Raw genomic sequence first — 9,518 nt, 5'->3', positions numbered from 1 at the left:
GTGACCACATGCAATCTTAAACTTACATGGCAATGTTTTCAAACTGTAATGTTCACTTGTATTGTTATGCTAAGTAAAGTGCTGCTGTGGAACTACATAGCCCAGCAAGGTCAAGCACAAAAGATTGCCTGCTCCTACTTTCAAATTGGTCATAATGCTGGGCCTTGTAGTTCCACAACTGCTGATATTGATCAACACTTTAACATTATTTCTAGCAGCTTAACATGTATGTGGCCCAAAAAACATTGGTGTACTGGTGGTTTAGCTGCCATGCCTACATACCACAGATTATCCACCAGTTGTAATGTGTCAAATAGTTTAATAATAATCTAACAAAAAATTCAGGTGAAAAACATATGTCAAAGTATTGTCCAGTAATGTAATTTCAATGCATTTTTGGCATAAATGCTTATCCATTGCAAGGTAGATAATGGCTGCCCATCTTTCCTTTCACAGATTGTCCGTCCCGAAGTGCTCACGCATCAAAGAAAAGAAGGCCCGTTGGAGCAGAATCTGTGGAAGCAGGTAAATGAACAAAAAACAGGCCATTACACATACAGTACACACACCCATGTCACATCAACAATATCTCACACTACATTCATCTCCTGCTGCTACATTGCAACGGAAATGAATGTAATCTGACCTAGCCATCTCACTTATTATTAATGTCAATGTTACATGCAGTATCGGGGTACATGTGTAAGTACATAATACCCCTAGGTATGTGCGTTCAGCATCTCAAGCCCTTTCAAAAACAGTACTGAAGAGAGACTGGCCTATATATGCATCAGTACTTACCTCTTCATCTGTATCCACAGGTACTGTACAACTAGGAACACAACCAACAGAATCCTCTATGATGATGTTGGACGAAATGGACATCATTCTCGAACCCGTGGAGACCTTTGCGGCTGAGGAGGAAATACAGACGTCATCACAGAGTGATCTTCCCCCAAGTGGGGTGTCTCCCAACCCACCCCCACCCACAAACACACCCCATACAGCAGCTTCTGCTGCACAAGTAGCTAACTCCTTGGTAAATTTCAAGGAGAAACAAATAGAATGTATGGCCTCCCAAAGCCTGCAAATAGGGAACATCCAGGGGTACATGCGTCACACTTTTCTTCAATTAAGAAAAATTTCAAGAAGTGTACGGGTTGGTTTAGGTACTCATGTGCGCATGGCTAATAGCATTGACACCCGTTTTGCAGATCTTACTTATGCTGTAAGGGAACAGAATAGCCATATTGGCAGCCTTGCGCAAAGTATAGCTGCACTTAGCCAATTGTGCACAGTGCAGACCAATGCCTTAATAGGTATTTGTGAAAAAGGTTGGTGAAAATAGGAATAATAGGTATGCAGGCACAACTTCAGCAGATGGAAGGCAATGTCATAGGTGCAGCAGCATCTACACTGAGTAGTGTATCTAGCACCCCAGTAAGTGGCTCCCCCACTTCCCCACCCCGTCGGAGTATTAGGACCCGGGGTGGCCTGGGTGCAGCTTCAAGAAGTGGTTTAGGGTGGCCTGATGGTGGGAGAAAATAATTCATATTTTTTATACATTTTTAATTTACATCTAATATGCAATACATCTTGTTACATCCCTCGACAGTTCGAATGTTTGACAAAAATGCAGGTTGTTTATGACATACTATACTGCAGTAAAAATGTCTAAACGCATACCATTTTGTCTGTGTATTATTTTTAAAGCAATTGTTGTGTGAAATATGACATAGTGTAATGGTATATGACAATGGGATTGCTGAAAAGCACTGTTGGGTAACTTCTGGCCCGTCAAAGGTTGTGGAACTACATATTCCAGCAAGCTCTGGCACTCATTGTTTGGACTGTAATGGTTATAGTGTGTCAGGGCATGCTGGCACGTGTAGTTCCACAACACCAGGTGAGCCATGTTTTAGAGCAAACTTAATTCATACATGTTACAAATTTACTTACAAGGTTGATTACAGCAAGGGATAGGTCAGCACCACCAGCTGCATCAGCTGGGCTCTGTGTATCAGGCTAAATGTGGGTGGAAACTGATGGTATTGCTAAATAATTTGTTTATGAGTACACTTACAGCAAAGGTACATGTTGGAATACAGGCCACATGTGCTTACCAGAAAAGTAACGCCTGACGATTTGTGTACGCACCAGATTCCCCCTCTGCGTACCCCTCACTACCCGAGGTGTGGTGGGTTGGGCTTCCTGCATGACTGCTGCATGTTCCTCCTCCACATAGGCATGTTGGGACAGGGCTATGTTGTGTAACATGCAGCAAGCCTGGACGATCATCACTACTTTTGCTTGGTGGTAAACTAGCGTACCCGATGACCGGTCCAAACACCGGAATCTACTTTTCAATACGCCAAATGTACGCTCCACCACATTGCGGGTTGCAATATGGCAGGGGTTCCCAAACTTTTTGGAATCATGGCACCCGGAAGCATCAGAATTATTTTGCGGCACCCCTAGGCTACAGGTTTCTCATTGAGAAAGTTAAAAACAAATATTAAGTTAAATATATTGTGTTTACATCTCATCCTTAGGGTCAGTTATGTGGTAATGGACAGGATTCACTTCTGTTTGTGCACAATTTGACTATTATGTTGGACATAAATAACTTGAATTGATCCTGGACCACCAAGCCAGGGCACCCCTGTAAGTCCTCCAAGGCACCCCAGGGTGCCACGGCACACAGTTTGGGAACCCCTGCAATATGGGATTAATTATACCGGTGCTTTGCAGGGCCCTCTGGGGAGCGCAAAGGTGTAATGAGCCAGGAAACACACCCATATCCTGAGTCACCTAAAACACAGATAGGAAGTTATTGCCTTATATGGTAAGGTATGTGCATTGTGCAAACAGGAGACACTGGGACAATAGCAATATGCTTGTGAAACTGGAAACACACACATTTGAGCAGGTACAAATAAGGACAGAGAGGGTAATATGTAAAAATGTACTTACCAAGTAGTCAGCCCTCTGGCATTTGTTGTTGGTTGAATCGGTTGCAGAGGGCTGAGTGCCTCAGAATATAGGCGTCATGGCAGTTCCCAGGGAAGCCTGCTACAACACTTAGGATTTTGAGATGAGCATCACATACCACCTGAACATTCAAAGAGTGCCGCCCATGCCGATTGACATAGACGTATCCCCGCACGTGCGGTGCCCTAATCCCAATGTGTGTGCAGTCTATAGCTCCCAGCACGTGAGGGAATGCTGAGAGTCTATAGAAAGCCACCTTGTGGTCCTGCCACTCCAACTCAGAACGTGGGAATCTGATGTATGTCCGCCACAACTTCTTTAAAGCAAGTAACACTTGAGTAAAATGCTTAGAGAAAGTGGGCTGTGATACCCCCAAGGACCATGAGGTCACAGACTGAGTGGAGTAGAGGGTACACATTAATTTCTGCATCCCAGACACTGCATAGTTGCCTCCCCCGAAAGGGTCCAAATCATCTCTCACCTGCTCATATAAGTCCAACAGGTTATTGCGGTTCAGCCTAAACATCCCCACAACCTGTTGATCCGAGAGGGAGTCCAGGTACAGCCGAGCATGATACATACGTGATACATACGTGGGGTACGCAGTAGTCAGGGGGCTACCTGGATCTGGTGTGCAGCTTCCTCCCTCCTGCGCAGCTCCTCCAAATGGGCCACATCTCAAATGAGTAACTCCAAACCACTCTGCAAAATCTCCAGGTCTCAAACCCTCACAGGTATCCTTAATGATGTTGGGGTATATGTAGGGGTGTTTCTGAGTGAAATTGAGTGCACCTGTGTTGAAATTAACCATTTGTGCACTTGAACAAAGTGAGTTCTGGGCCAAATCGCCCAACAGAACCTGGTCTGAAAAAAGTGCGATTATTAGACACCTTAAAAGTGCGATTTGCGAAAACGCATCCCATTAAATAAGCGATTTGTATACTTTTCTGTACTGGATGCGATAAAAATGCGAATTTTTCTCACACTTTTGGTCCGCATGAGTTATCGTACATAATATGCGATATCCATCCCTTAGCTCATCCCTTATCCTATATGCGATTTCAAGGAAAAATGCGATGTCACCATTTTTTTTACTAATATTCGCCAAAAAACTCAAATCTCATCCCATAGAATGTCACCCACTGTATCTATTTCAGTAAGGATTCAGTAAGAAGCTTAGCATATGTGATCCTTAGTAATGGTGGTGATGTCCCTTTGTGACTGCAGGCTGATTAAGTCTAACCTTACACAGGCTGCCTGTTGGAGGGCAGCTTGTAAAGCAAAGGAATTTGCACCTTGTGGTGCAGTCCTTGGCCTGGCCTTTCCTGCAAGATGGGGATGACACACCCCTCTTTCCAGATCAGCTTACCACTCTTTATTTTCCCACAAATGCCTATGCATGTCAATCAGGCAGAAGTCATCACATTTTTACTATGTGATTGCTTTGTGACTACCAGGAAACTGTAAAGGGGATAGATTATGTGACACCTTCTGAATCAGCCGCATTGTGAGCTACAGTATCTTGTTTGTTTGTTAGTTTATGTTTATCTGTGTGTGTGTGTGTGTGTGTGTGTGTGATAGAGAGAGAGCATTTGGAAGGATTTTAAATGTAAAGGTTATGAGAATACAGTATGTGAATGTATGTACTTATATTTAACCCTTTAATGCACTGTGTGGTTAGCTGTGTTTTGTTTTATGTAATTGTCTCTTATAGAAACTGTCTTTTGACATCACTAATGCATGGTGTCCTCTTCTTTGGACCCCTACAAAACTTAGATGTATGCCACCTACAGTAGTAGCAGCTTTTGATTCCTGCCAGAAACAAAAAAGCCAATACAATACTGTATGGTTGAAAATGTTTAAAAATACTGAGCAGTTCAGGGCTTTTTTATGTTTTGAGAAAACAATATTTTTTTCACAGTAAAATCATATGTCCATTTGAGTGGTCAATCATACCCTCCAACATGACCCATTCCATTCGGTACACAATTCTCTGTTCCTGGACGTCCCTTGTAATGTATGATTGCCATCACCTGTGTTGAAACACCCTTCTCTTCAATTACCTAGTTCCACACAGGTGCTGGCAATCATACATTACCAGGGACGTCCAGGAACAGAGTATTGTGTACCGAATGGAATGGGTCATGTTGGAGGGTATGGTCAATGCGTAATACAAAGATCCATACTGTGTGAATGGTGTATCCTGGAATATGTCTAAGCAATTCTTAGATTTTCCATCCAGTAAGCCTTTTATGTATTATTACAAATCTGATTGGTTGCCTTTAGCAACCAATCAGATTTTACTTCTTATTTATCTAGCACTTTCTAGAAGATAATAGATATAATCTGATTGGGTGCTATGGAAAATGTCCCATCTGCAATAGAACTCCCATCTTACTAACTTTACCCATATGTGTGCATAGCAGCAGCAGCAGCAAAACCAACACATATGTATCAGTGCAAAGTACTAAGAATTAAAATAACAGTGTGGAACCTCTGTCAGCTTTGAAAAATATGGTGAAAGGGGCAATGTGTGTACATGCAAAACTAAGTACATCTGCATTTAGTATCTTGAGCCTTTGTGTCCAGGGTGCTTATTCAGTTTGTGAAGTTTTCATATACTGTATGAAGCAAACAAATATTTTAATATTTGTGTTATAAATTCTGAGGACATTTTAGTTTCAGGATGAAAAGATTCATAAATATGCATATTATGTATTGTTTTCAATTTAGAAGATTTTTTGTTTCTGGAGAAAAAATACAGTAAACCGTGTGAAAAAGGTTGGAACCATAGTGGACTTCTTTTTTTTTTACATTTTTTACTTACTTTTTGTTTGTTACAATACTGTTCCATGACAATAGAGTGGACTCAAGTGGACCGTATATAATTTCTTAAATTTTATAGTTTAAATTTAGCTTTAAAATGAAAAAGAAAATTGTGTTTTATAAGCCCTAAAGACTAATAAAAACATTTAAAATAAATTTCACAAGATTAAGTGACTATGCAGAACTGATGCTGAGAGTTATTTTCCCTCTGCCATATCTGCAAACAGCACAATCCTTATTTATAAGTTAACATTTATTCTCACATTTGATGAAATATAATAGGGTCTGGGTCACAGGGACAGAGCTTTCTTATAAATTCTGTCCCTGAATGCAATAATCAATTATCACATTGACGATCTGCCCGATATTATCATATCCACATTTCGGGATGTGTATGGTGATAAATCAACCCCTTTGAGAGGGACAGACGTGACAGTATTTATATTTACTTTTTTTTATTTTGTTTAGATACATAAAACTAGCTGTGACTACTACTAAACCATTGTCTGATAATGTTTACTACAGGAAACTTTTCCCATTTTGAATCATAGAAAAACTGCGGTGTTAATATAAAGTGTACTGTGCTGTCCTGGGGAAAGAAAGTCAGAACAGATCTACCACATCAATCTATTAAAACCTTTAAGCCAACTGGTTCCTCTGGTAATCTCAGTACCTTTTGTTCCCTAATTAACAAAAGCCAAAACACTCTTAATTATTAAAACATCATGAAGCTAAATAATGTCTTAAAAATTTGTTTTCTGAAATACCTAATAAAACATAACATCACTGAACTAGGGATTAAGATTAACCTTAGTCCCAATGGGAGGCAGTGTTTAAAAGTAATTTATATATTGTACAATTGAAAAATGACACAGCAAATGGACAAGTCCAATTGTACTCATTCCCTAACCCAATGTAAGCTTAAGCTTCTGCAATGATTTTTGTAAATGTAATCGGCTACTATAAATTTGATGCTCAATGCCTCATATGGTTCAACTAGTTCAAAGGTGGTGAATAGCACATTACTTAATTACTGTAGACTTAAATACAGGGTTCTGTCAATTGAAATCACAGATAGCGTGTATCAATAAAATATGTAGCCATTTCGGTTACATGGGACACTCACCCCCTTCTAGAGTACATCAAAAGCACAATAGACAGTAAGCTGCTGTTTTCAATCATGTAGCCTTCTGTAGTCCTTATAAGCAGACTCACTTACCCAGTGTACAGGCAGGATTGACAAAAATACAAAAGTGGTGCTTAAAGATATAAAGGTGCAGTATCTTTAAAAAACCACAGATAATATAAATGAAAAATTACGCATGGTACCTAAATAATAAGCAACTTATAACTTTCTTAGGAATCATGCTGTTTAATAAAAGGTTTATACCCATTTTTTGTCACCGCTGATGTTGCTGTGTCCCTTTAAAAACTGAGATAGAAAAGGCACTGTTTTGGATGTAGTTCCAGCTCAGCAAAAAGAAGGCTTAGAACATACCCTTTTTAAAATTTAAGCTGAAAAATAGTGTTCTTTAGAGAAATTGGGACAGTTTTGAAAAAAAAATAATGTAATTGGCGATTAATTAGAGATGAGCGGACATACCTTAACTTTGGAGATCCAAGTAGAACTGAGTTCTGGTTCAGATGATTGAACCTAGATTTAACAAATGAATCTAGGATTTTGGGGTATGCATAAATCCCTCCCTCAGGATTTCAGGTGCCATATTATTTAGAAGAGTGAGTGACTGTAAATCAATGAAAATGTATGTTATTGGAACACAGTACAGGTACCATCATACTAAAAATCTCCTCTCTGGCGAGTAGAGAAAACATACAACCGGAACCTCACATTTCTCATCTGTTAGATCTTCTTAAGATAACAGAACCTGCAAGTCTTAAGGGCACTCCGTTTTCACTGTTGCTACCACACTGATGTGTGAACTTCAAACACATCAGAATCAAGACACCAAAATAAAGGACATGGAATAAATCACTAGCTTAGCCCTTATTGGTAGACACATGAACAGTAGCACTCCTACAAAGCAGGGAGTCATCACCATCAACAACCCTTTCATGAGGTGGTGTTAATAAAGAGTTGGTGGTAGGTAAGTAGGTGGTAGACTTACTAAAGCTTCTACAAATGAAAATAGTCGTTATATTGATCATATCAACCATTTAGTTTTCTAAGCTGAAATAGAGAAATAGCTGGTACTTTTTTTCTAGAACGGCCACAATCGCGTCCATCGTGTACCTTAAAGTTAAGGTACACGATGGACGCGATGGACCCGATTTCCTTTGAAATCAGGTCCATTTTGCCGGCAAAGGCAAAATCGGGGGCATTGCGTCGGTCGCGTGCATTAACATGGCCCCGACGCTACTGATGCGATGGACCCGATTTTGCTACAGGCTTCAATGTTAAAATATTTTTAACATTGAAATCGGGAGCATCGCGTCGGTCTTGTGCCATTATAATGGCACAAGATGAGATGGACTTGATTAATTCAATTTTACATAGGAAACAATGTGAAATGGGCCAATATGACCCATTTCACATTGTATATGGCCCCGTCATGGTGTAAAAGTAACGCAACCCCATTGTGAGCGTCACCCCACGATTGACGCCAACCCGAAGCGTGGCGAGCTCTGACCTTTTCATACCCCTACTATCCACGTCGGCGTTGAGTTGAGAATATAAAGTGTGGCGAGCGCAACGAGCCACCGAGCCCAAAGCGTGGCGGGCGCACGCGTATACCTGTGAAGTTATACGCGTCGCTACGCTCGCCACGCTTCGGGCATGGTGGCTCGCTGCGCTCGCCACACTTTATATTCTCAACTCCACGCCGATGTGGATAGTAGGGGTATGAAAAGGTCGGAGGACGCGCACCGCCACCCCTCGCGGGCTTGCTGCGCTCGCCACACTTCGGGTTGGCGTCAATCGTGGGGTGACGTTGAGGGGGTAAAATTAGGGGTCTGGGGAATACTTTACATTGAATCCAATGTAAAATAGGGTCCCAGGGGCCCTATTCACATTTGATTCAATGTAAAAATCGCGTCAGTCGCATCACATGCGATTTGGTCGCATGCGATGTGTCCGACGCAATTTTTCCGACACGATCACCCCGATACAAATCGGTGTGGCCGTGCTAGGAAATAAGTACCAAATAGCTAGAATCTGATTGGTTACTATGGGATCATAAAAATCTTTCATGATTAGAAACTTTACTACATCTAACCCCAGGCCTCATAATAGAGCAGTCGGGTTTACTGTAAGCATTCATTTCCAGCACTAGTGCCCAGTATGTATGTGCTGCTCAGAATAAGGCTTGCGAATGACTGTTTTGAGATCAAAGCTAAGACCCTTATGAGATAAGGTGCAATATCTATAGAGAGCATGAGAAGAATGGTTTCATCATTGGAGTGGGTGCTCTTCACTTACAGTATGTTCATTCCGCCACTGCATTAGAAACTACTATGACTAGTCAAATGTATTTTGTATATTGTATTTAAACTCTACTTAACCTCAAACCTTGAATATCCCCAACAGCTAATATATTGAGGAACACTGTTCCTGGAAGTAGACATCAAGATAGAATAACTCATAGAAACATAGAATTTGACAGAACATAATAACTTGGCCCATATAGTCTGTCCAGTACACATGTATCCTACCAGTATGATTTTGCATTGTGGAAGGAAATCTG

At 40.9% G+C, this 9,518-nt stretch overlaps 1 long non-coding RNA gene across 1 annotated transcript; it reads right to left on the bottom strand.

The window, feature by feature from the left end:
- Window positions 1-378: 378 nt before the first annotated feature.
- On the bottom strand, window positions 379-1,998 carry LOC146059080 (uncharacterized). The gene is made up of 3 exons (XR_014470145.1): window positions 1,960-1,998; window positions 802-914; window positions 379-513 (listed from the first exon to the last, which is right to left on the bottom strand). It is a non-coding gene; the product is annotated as an uncharacterized LOC146059080 (long non-coding RNA).
- Between the last annotated feature and the right edge of the window lie 7,520 nt (window positions 1,999-9,518).

The sequence above is a fragment of the Crinia signifera genome, chromosome 2, assembly GCF_055691185.1.
Source record: "Crinia signifera chromosome 2, ASM5569118v1, whole genome shotgun sequence".
NCBI classification, from domain to species: domain Eukaryota; kingdom Metazoa; phylum Chordata; class Amphibia; order Anura; family Myobatrachidae; genus Crinia; species Crinia signifera.
The sequence above is the reverse complement of the archived record's forward strand: the minus strand, read 5'-3'. Positions and strand labels throughout refer to the sequence as shown.